The sequence below is a fragment of the Rattus rattus genome, chromosome 1 (assembly GCF_011064425.1).
Source record: "Rattus rattus isolate New Zealand chromosome 1, Rrattus_CSIRO_v1, whole genome shotgun sequence".
Classification (NCBI taxonomy): domain Eukaryota; kingdom Metazoa; phylum Chordata; class Mammalia; order Rodentia; family Muridae; genus Rattus; species Rattus rattus.
In genome coordinates, this window is record NC_046154.1 from 184,375,901 (window position 1) to 184,384,949 (window position 9,049).

The 9,049-nt window shown below is 35.5% G+C and overlaps 1 non-coding gene across 1 annotated transcript; it reads right to left on the bottom strand.

The window, feature by feature from the left end:
* Positions 1 to 362: 362 nt before the first annotated feature.
* On the bottom strand, positions 363 to 494 carry LOC116890550. The gene has a single exon (XR_004386725.1). It is a non-coding gene; the product is annotated as a small nucleolar RNA SNORA17 (small nucleolar RNA).
* Positions 495 to 9,049: the final 8,555 nt, after the last annotated feature.

Consider the following 9,049-nt stretch of genomic DNA (forward strand, 5'->3'; position numbering starts at 1 on the left):
TGTTGTGCCATGCTCTTGCATTCCAGCACTGGGCAGGGGTCATCTTGGGCATGGTCCACCCCACTCCCGACCCAGCAGCCCTGCCTGGTTCTGGATTGTTAGTCATCTCAAGTTAGCTTCCTATCCATGTGTCATGGTGCCAGTCTGGTGGTCTGGTGGTTGCCTTAGACTTGCTGCTCACCCTGCCTGTCGGAGTGGCCCCATGCAAATGTTATCTGTCTTAGATTCATCCCCACTTTGTGCCCTACAGTCCCAGGCAGGCCTCTTCTAATCTCTGGCTCGCTCCTCATCCTGGAAGACCCTTTGGGTCCGTGTGGTTCTGGACTGGACTGGTGGTCATCTCAGGCTTGCTTTTATTTAGAAATGTTAGACTACTCAACATGTAGGTATTCATAGGTCAGAACATTGAGGTTAGACATATCTTCTCTCTTCTCTGCCACCTACTGATGCACATGTGACACAGCAGCCACAAATGAAATGCTTGTGAGAGCAGTACCTGTAGGCATTTAACTATGCATTTTGAGAAGTATGCAAACTGTGGGAAAGAAAAAAACTTAAGGAATTTATTCTAACCATTTCCTGAATTGTGTCCTTGGCTCATATTGGATCCCTATTATACATCCTTGTCCCCATTTTCTTCCATTTTATGATCCCCTTTTTCTCAAATAGTTCTCCCTTTAATTTAATGACCTCAAATTTATATCAGAGAAAGTGTGCCATATTTGTTCATTTCTTTATACATTAGCATGCATATGCATAATACTGCATTGTTTATCGAAGTGTTTGGAACCAGATTCCTTATTATTATCTCTCTTTTCTAGGTAAATGAAATCATTGGCAGTTTCAAAGTTTCTACTAATAAATGATAGTGCATCAGTAAAAGAGCCTAAATGAGAGACTATGAAAATGCAATTTCAAAATTCCTTAGAATTTAATTTTCCTTCCCCAAACTGCACCACTTGGTTATAATTGTGATAGTTTGTCAGTGGTAACACTAGTGATTAAAGGTAGGTAGAAGTCAAAATGCTCTATTTTAACATGGCTAGGCCTTATTTTCAGAATATGCAATGTACAACATTTGTTCTGATCCTACCTACACTAAACACTATCTTCAATTCTATTTGTATAATTTGGTCTTACAAACAACACTGCCATAATAGCTACTGGTTTTACGTTTTGTTTGTTTGCCTGTTTGACTTTTTAAGGAAATGTAAAAATTTAACCTTATACAGGCTAAATAAAATATGGAAGATCCATTGCTGGTAAATTGTATATTTATAAATACTCAACTCCAGGAGAACTCACTTTTCTAAATTCTATTGTTATATGAATAATAAGATGAATTCTAATCCAATTATTCGTGAATAATTTTGACTTTGACTAAAAGGTATATTCAAACTTGCTTAACATTATTAAATTTTATATTGTTTTATGAGACATGTTACATAAGTGATGTTATGAGTTTCTTTGTAAGGAAGAAAATATAATACCCATGAACAAATGTTTCATCTCCAGCCACATGTAATAAATATATTCCTTGGAGCAAGGGAACAAAAATATATTAGTCTATAAAACAGCTCAGGTTCCTGTTTCACTGAACTTTGTAGTTCATGGGAACGTGCACAGTATTCACATAGATAACTAATATCTGACCTACTAAGAACACAGCAAATGCTTTGACTTAGTGTGTGCCTGTGTGGCTTTCTCAATGGGCATTTTTTTCCAAAGTGTGGAATTTGAGCATCCACTCTGAATAATTTAACTTGACATTTAAGGCCATTTCCATTCATGGTTATTATTTAAAGGAGTGTGATACCAGTGGAAGGGGAAGCCCTTGGTCCTGTTAAGACTGAACCCCCAGTGAACGTGATTGTTGGGGGGAGGGCGGCAATGGGGGGAGGGTGGGGAAGGGAACACCCATAAAGAAGGAGAGGGGGAGGGATTAGGGGGATGTTTGCCCAGAAACTGGGAAAGGGAATAACATTCGAAATGTAAATAAGAAATACTCAAGTTAATAAAAAAATGTAAACAAAGAAATATATCGAATAAAAAATTAAAAAAATGGTTAAACACCAAGGGGGGGAAACAATAAAGGAGTGTGATAGTTTTTATCTTCTGCTTATTTGTCTACCATTGAATCTTTTAATTTTTATTGTTCTTCTACTTTTCTGATTTATCATTCTTCTGCTCTTGTGGTTGCTTTTATCTTCCTTTCTCAATGCATGATTCTTGTAAGAACGCTAGGCAATTTTGGATTAGAGGTCATGAATTGTGTTACTTTGTGTGTATGTTGGGGACATTTTGTTTTTTTTCTTTGAGTCTGAAAGTATGAAGGTAGACTTTGCTGGCCATAATGATTGACTTTGGGAGCTTTGTTTTTGCTTGTTTTGTTTTTAAGCCCTAAAATATAACATTCTGAGAACATATCATATCCATGGGGGAAATATATTGTAATTGTGATTGGTTTGCCTTTTGTGAGTGAATTGGCACTTATCTCTTACAGTTCAAGCTGGGTTCAAATTCACTGCATAGCTCAGGCTTTCCTGACATTTTTGGTCTTCCTGCATGAACTTCACAAATACCAGAGAGTAGCTATATACCTACCACACCAACTTTCCAAGATATATTGTCTCTTGTACATTACAACTGCGCACAATGAAATGAAACTCACAGTAGTACTGCTTATAAAACATATGCTCCTAGACAAGTTACTTAATCCTGATTAATTTGAGTTATGGCACAGAAAATTAAAATGAAAGAACTAAAGTTTGGGAAAAACATGATTCATTCTGGAAATCAGAAAATGTTAGTAAATTTAAATTAACATATGATCTGATAAAATCCATGGTTTACCATACCCATACCAGTATTTTTCATATAGAACTGCTTAAATCAGCACGAAAGGGCTAGGTGTAGGATATCTCCCAATTAATTGTTGGTCAAGGAACTCTCTGAAGTTCCCAAAACAATAAATGCTAATGCTACTATTCTTGTTTTATGTATTACTTACTTTCCTACTGTTATGATAAAACAACATGATCAAGGCAACTTAAAGAAGTGTTTATCTGGGGATGGTAGCCCAAAGGAATAGAATTCCATTACTATCATGGCAGGGAATGTGGCAGGCAGACATAGCGTTGATCAGCAGCTGAGAACTCACATATCAGCCCCCAAACGGGTAGTAGAACATTGGGAAAGGCATGAATCTTTGAAACTTTGGTTACAAATCTCCTCCCAGGCTATAGTTCATAATCTTTCCCAATCAGTCCCAGGACCTGGGTACAAGTATTCAAACGTAGCTCCTGGGACCATTCATTCAAGCCTCCATAGTTACCTTACAGAACTACATGAGAAGAACCCCTTTGGCTGATGATAACATGCATTTTGGATAGATGACACAAAGAAATCATCTTGGAACCAAGCTGAAAGCATCTTCCTTGATGTCGTGCTGGAGATGCTATGCAAGCTATTGGGGGTGAAAAGTTATCAACAATCTCGTCCAGTTTTGGAACCTCTGACCAAAAAAAGCCTACAGATCTAATAATGGTAATGTTTGGAAGTAATCTTCTTATTGATAGGAGAGAGGGTAAAACTATCAAATGGAGTCTAGTGGTGGGGGCCAAGAATGTTACTTATAGTTCTCCAGTATACAGTAGGGTCCTAGAGCAAAGCAGTAGCTCATTCTCCATATTCTCAGGACTGACTCTGAGACTCTTTGCTTTAATCCAACAATTTCTCACATTTTTCTTTTCAGTTTTGTGATGTCAAGCTATAAAAAGAAATCATTTCCTGTCTTTGATAGGGCTTTTCAGATACCCTAGTTTAAATGCAGATTTTGACTTACTTTTCAATACTTTATTATTTTTTATAATTAAAAATCCATTTGATTTTTTATTTTCCATTTTATTTTTATAATTTAATAATTATAAAATAATAAAATGCATTTGGGTTTTTAAAAAATGTTTACCTTTCAAATGCCATAATTTGAGCTTCAGAGAGAAAACACAACCCAGTTCTGCTGTAGCAGAAAGTAAATATTTCTGTCTCATTGATCTCGGGGAAGGATGCCCTGTGATGGGCTCTAAAGAGCTGTTTGATTTGACTGCTTTATTTTATTAACAGAACCTGATTTATCTTAATAATCTCATGGTTTTATTTTTGGACGGGGCCTTGAATTTAAAATGATCTGTTTGTAGAGTGCAGGTTTGTTAACCTACCAGTCTCAACTCTATAGTTTGACTTTTTACATACACCAGAGTCTCACTAATAAATCTAGACTGGTCTTGAACATATACATAGACCCCCTCCTTAAACTCCAGAATTCCAGTATAATTATATTTACTATCTTGTAAGATGTTAGAATCATCTGAACAACTTCTCAACTTGATAGTCCTTTACTCTTTCTATCCAATTATTTGTTGTCCATTGTCATCATTTACTATTCTATGTGAATGCTGAAATGTTTTTGTCCAACTTTGAAAAAATTAATGGCTATTTTGCTTTATTAGTTTTAGACTTTATGCATATTGATTAGTTTTGGAGTTTCTATTTTATTTCAGTTTTTCGAATTCCATACTGATCTGCTTAGATTCAAACTTTCATCTAATAACAATTGCATCTGTATACATTTTTACTTGAATATGCTTTTGGCTGCTTCCAACACGTTTTAGTAGGAAGTTCTTTTTCTTACTATGTGTATGTTTGTGTATATATGCATGTATCAATAAAACATTAATATTAGTATATCTCTGACAACATTTTAAAACTTTTTTTATATATCCATGGATTTACTATTTTACCTATCTTATTTTTTGTGTTTTTTTTAACTTTAATTTCTCATACAAAACATCCTAACTGCAGTTTTCTTTTCCACCACTCACTCTTACCAGTCCCTTCTTCTACTATGTCCCCTCTCTCCCATATCAACTCCTCCTATGATTCCCTTGCAAAGCAACAACAACAACAACAACAACAACAACAACAACAATAAAAACTAGTGCTTTTAGGAATAGCTACCACAAATGAATTAACAAGATATAATAATTATGGGCACAAACCTTCATTATTATGCCTGGATGAGGCCAGCCAGTAGGAGAAAAAGGGTTCCCAAGCATAGCCAAAAGAGACAGACACCCTCCACTATCACTGTTCCACAAAACATCAAGTTCTATAAAGCTACATAATTATGATGAATGCACAGAGGACCTAGCACAGACCTGTACAGCATTCCTGTTTGTGCTTCAATCTCTGTGAGCCCCTATGATCCCTGTTTAGTAGATTCTGTTGCTCATATAGTTCGTGTTTTCATAGTGTCTTTGACTCCTTTGACTCCTAAAATCCTTCTCCCTCTTTTGAGAGGTTCCCCTGGTTCCCATTCGTGATTGCTTGTGGGTCTTTGTATCTGTTCTGATTGATTGCTGGATGATTCCTCTCTGACGATAACTGGGTTAGGCACTTATCTACAAGTATAGATGAATATCATTAGGAATCATTTCATTGACTTTTTTTTTCATTTTTGGCACCAGTTATCTTTATTTCTATCCTGAGTCTCTGGGATGTCCTGCCTCTTATTCCTGGTCATCAAGACAATGTCAAAGCTGTACTCCTTCTTGTGGCATGGGCTTCAGGTTGGACCAGTCATATGTTTACCAAGTCCACAAATATACTACCAATTCCTTAGTATGACCTGCAGGAAGGACAGATTGTAGGTCAAAGTTTTGTGGCTGGGTTCTTGTCCCTGTCCCACTGCTAAGTGCTATGGCTGGTAATAGAAGATGGACAGTTTGGGCTCCATGTATATCATTATTAGACTTTGTTAAGGTCACTCTTGCAGATTCCAGGACATTTTCAATGTAGTAGGTTTCTACATAGCTCCCCAAATACCCACCAGTTTCAGTCATCTCTCCTTCTAGTCTTGTCCACATAATCCCTCAATACTTAAACAAAATGTCTTCTTGAGTTATGGTATCATTGTTAAATTAACATTTTCCAAAACCAACTCAGGACAGAAAGATACAAATAAAATGTTTGTTGCTCCTGTTTCCCAAATCAAGTAATGAAATATTATCAGAATATCAGAAGCCCCTCTAGCGCCCTTTCATGTTTAATAACTGTCTACATACACTACGATGCAATTTGTCTTCAGGTGCTTTGTGTAATAAATCGCTTTAATTTTTTCTCCTGATCATGTCTTTTAATTTAAATTTAATTTTTGTCAAGTTAATTTGAGCTAGAGTTATTCGAGAATAGGAACCTCAACTGAGAAACTTCATCATGTACACTGTAGGCATACCTGTAGGGAATATTTATGATTCATTATTTATATGGGAGGGCCCAGTCAACTGTGGGAAATGGCACCCATGTGCAGGTATCCCTGGGATGTAGAGAAAAGCAGGCTGAGCAAGCAATGAGAAACAATCCAGTAAGCAGTATTCTTCCATGGCTTCTCCTTTACTTCCCACCTACAGGTTCCTGCATTGAGCTCCTGCCTTGACTTCCCTCAGTGACAAAGAGTCAGATGAGAATTGTTAGCTGAAATGAATCCTTTCCTTCCAAGCTGCTTTTGATCTTGGTGTCTTACTTATTTTAAAACAGTGCTAATAGATTTCTTCTGATGACTTATTTATATTACTCTCTGGTATTCCATTTGATAAACTTACCAAGGTGTATTTAGCCATTTTACTGTTGGTGAACATTTGCTTTACTCATTTGAGCTCTTAGAAATATTCTGCACATACATTCATATATCACTCTGTGCACCAATGTATGAATTTCTTAGGACGAAATTAAGTAGTAGAAAACCAGCTTCATAAACTATGTCTATGATAAACTTAAGTGCTGAATCATTGCCCAGCAAATTTTCAATATTTTTAAATCAAATTCACTTAGACTAGTAGGGTGGGAGAGTTTCTATTGAATTATGATTTTTTTCAAAATGTGGTAGTCTGTAGTGTATCAGTTGTACTGATGCTTCACTTATGAATTAGCACTTGACAGTTCTTTTCCTTAAAAAATTTTTTAAATTTGTTAAATTCCTTAACAAATTATTTTTATGTCTTTTAGAATTTCATACATACATCCAATCATATTCAATCATATTCATCCCTCACTCCTCTCTTCAGTCATTCCAGATTCAATACCACCTCCATCCTCTCCTAACTTAATGCAATTTGTGTTGCCCATGTACCCTTCAGTATGAGGTCATCCACTCAAGCGTGGTTGACTTACCAAGGGTCACACCTTTAAAGAAAACCAACTATTTGAGAAGCTATCAACTATCAATATGTCCTTAGCTAGTACTGAAAGCATGCTTCATGGTGGAATATTGAATGGCTTGATCTTTTCCTTTCCTTTTCTATTTTTATTTTATTGGATTATTTTTTCTTACATTTCTGTTTCTAAATTTTTTCTTGGATTTTTTAAATTTACATTTCAAATGTTATTCCCTTTTCTAGTTTCCCAGACATAAGTCACCTATCCCAACCCCCCTCCCCTTCTTCTATAAGGGTAGGTGAGTACACTGTTGCTCTTTTCAGACATACCAGAAGATCCCATTACAGATGGTTGTGAGACACCATGTGGTTGCTGGGAATTGAACTCAGAACCTCAGGAAGAGTGGTCAGAAGAGCAGTCAGTGCTCTTAACTACTGAGCCACCTCTGTTCTTTCTTTCTTTCTTTCTTTCTTTCTTTCTTTCTTTCTTTCTTTCTTTCTTTCTTTCTTCCTTCCTTTCTTCCTTCCTTCCTTCCTTCCTTTCTTTTCTATTCTTTCTTTTTTGTTTGTTTTGTTTGGTTTTTAGCATTTAATTTAATTTTATTTTGGGTATGAATGTAGACTGCATGTTTGTAAGTATGGCACTTACATGTACATTGTCTTTGGAGAGCAAAAGAGAATGTTGGATAACATGGCACTGGATTTATAGATGGTTGTAAGACAACATGTGGATGCTAAGAACAAAATTCTATTATCTGCAAGAGCAGCAAGCATTCTTAACTAGAGTCATCTCTCCTGTCCTTGACATGGTTTTAAATTTGCATTTGATTTACATGTCATTATTATTTATTATATATTGTATCTCAAGTTCTTATCTCATTTTCATATCTAGATAGGCTCATATTGCATCATAAAATTTCTATATGCGTTTGGTTGAAATCATTTGCTATTATTGTAACTTATGCCTTTCCTTTATAATGGATTTCCTCCTATAAAACACTTTTTCATATTCGTGTTTAAAAGCCATTTTCATATGTTTCTGTCTCCCCAAAGAATACTCTAGTAGAATTAATTGTTTTAAACTGGAGATGGGGATGATCAAATACTACCTTTCATATAGCTATTCCAAAGAACACTGCTTTATGAATTTGAATGTTTAAATTGAATTTTTTTAAAGAATTATTTTGGGTTTTGCAGCGAAGTTGAGAAGAAAGAATAATACAATTTATCCACACACATGCACTACCTCCCTCATTAGAGTGACAAATTTGTCATCGTAACTGAGTCTACTCTACACGTCATTACCACTGTACTAATACTTTTCATTAGGGCTAGATCTTAGTGCTGACTATTGCATGAGTATACTTTATTTTTCATGATGGTATAAGTGGTTTTTATTTTAAAATTTATCTCATAAACTTTGCCAATGTTACCCAGAACTACAATTACTTTTTCAATGATGTTATATCCAGCGTTTTATTATATTTACTTCATAATCTAAAGTACTTTTCAGTAGTTCCTTACCAAATTTCCAATAGCAAAAGCACAGTTTATGCAAGTAGTTAGGGTCCTTTTAATTTTTTGTTTACTTCTATACATTGCATTTATATTTTCATAACAAATAATGTTGAGTACAATTATTATGCTTTGTTTCTAAAATTATTTTGTGAGGTATAATTTCAAAAAAGTTATGTCTGAGACTGGTTTGTTTATGTTGTCCTGTCTGACCTGGAACTAGCTCTGTAAACCAGGCTGTCCTCCAACTCAGAGATTTGCCTGTCTTTGTCTCCCAAGTACTGGGATTAAAGGCATGTAGCATTACCACCGCAGACTCTTTC